Source organism: Pleurodeles waltl, chromosome 11 (genome assembly GCF_031143425.1).
Source record: "Pleurodeles waltl isolate 20211129_DDA chromosome 11, aPleWal1.hap1.20221129, whole genome shotgun sequence".
NCBI classification, from domain to species: domain Eukaryota; kingdom Metazoa; phylum Chordata; class Amphibia; order Caudata; family Salamandridae; genus Pleurodeles; species Pleurodeles waltl.
The window spans coordinates 563,588,901-563,589,942 of record NC_090450.1 but is presented as its reverse complement, the minus strand read 5'-3'; the positions used below and the strand labels follow the sequence as shown (position 1 = coordinate 563,589,942).

At 56.5% G+C, this 1,042-nt stretch overlaps 1 non-coding gene across 1 annotated transcript; it reads left to right on the top strand.

The window, feature by feature from the left end:
- The first annotated feature begins 587 nt into the window (after nucleotides 1-587).
- On the top strand, nucleotides 588-714 carry LOC138266779 (U6atac minor spliceosomal RNA). The gene has a single exon (XR_011199700.1). It is a non-coding gene; the product is annotated as a U6atac minor spliceosomal RNA (small nuclear RNA).
- Nucleotides 715-1,042: the final 328 nt, after the last annotated feature.

Sequence of the window (1,042 nt, the reverse complement as noted above, 5' to 3'; positions counted from 1 at the left end):
CGCGGCTGGGTGCAGGCGCCGGGACATGGGGGGGTGAGCAGATCCATTGTGTAAGCGCATCCCCCCAGCCAACGCCGGAAATGAAGGGGATCCGGAAGGAGGACGCGCCCAGCGGTCAAGCGCACTAGCGGACCGCGCGCATGCACAGCAGAACGCGCGCGGGCGGGTGCACAGGTACCTCCCCCGCCACGCCCCCTCAACGTAAAGGTACATGCTGGCGGGCTGGGAAGGGGGCGTACCCAGCGTCAGGCACGAAAAAAGACCGCACGTATGAGGGCGTGCAGCTCCCTAACCGCCACGCCCTTAGTACACGTGGGGAGAGACACGCATCTGAAGGCCACATTTCAGTGGCACGATTCCTACCTTTGTCAGCTACTAGCAAAAAAAAAAAAAGGGGAAGAAAAGACAGGCGCAAAGCACCGGGTGCATAGTAGGGCAGCCTGATGAGGACGCCGGCTCGGGCAGGGACCTGGCGGACATGTGTGCGAGCGGTGGCTCGATAAAAAAAAAAAAAAATCCTCTTTGCTGACCTCGAGGATTAGTTACAAGAGGTCAAACAGTGCATTCAACAGGCCATGGAGCTGCAAGATAGGCTGCGAAGGGGAGAGGGCTAGCACTCCCCTTGACAAGGAGGGATGAGGCACTAGTGGCCTTACAACACATACGCGGTTGAGGCACTGCCTCTTTATTTGCGGCACCCAGCTATGAGAGACACATATTACATTGGTGAATATGTAAATGGATAGCTAAATACGTAAATAAAGGAATTACCGATTGAGATTCTTTGGTTGTTAATTGTCAATTTTGCTTCCAGGCGGCCGCCGAACTGTTGGTAATTCCCACGGTTGGCCACAAAACGCAACGACGAGGCACAGGCATTAGGATACTAAGGTGGAGTGTAAGGTATACGGTAAGCTGAGAAGGGGTGTGTGGGCGACTGCCGCGGAGGGAGGGGGCAGGCTAACAGCAAGGTGGCAGGGCCTGACAGCGGCACGTATGAGCAAGGTTTCCCACGGGGGGCACAGGTCAGAGGCGCGTACTG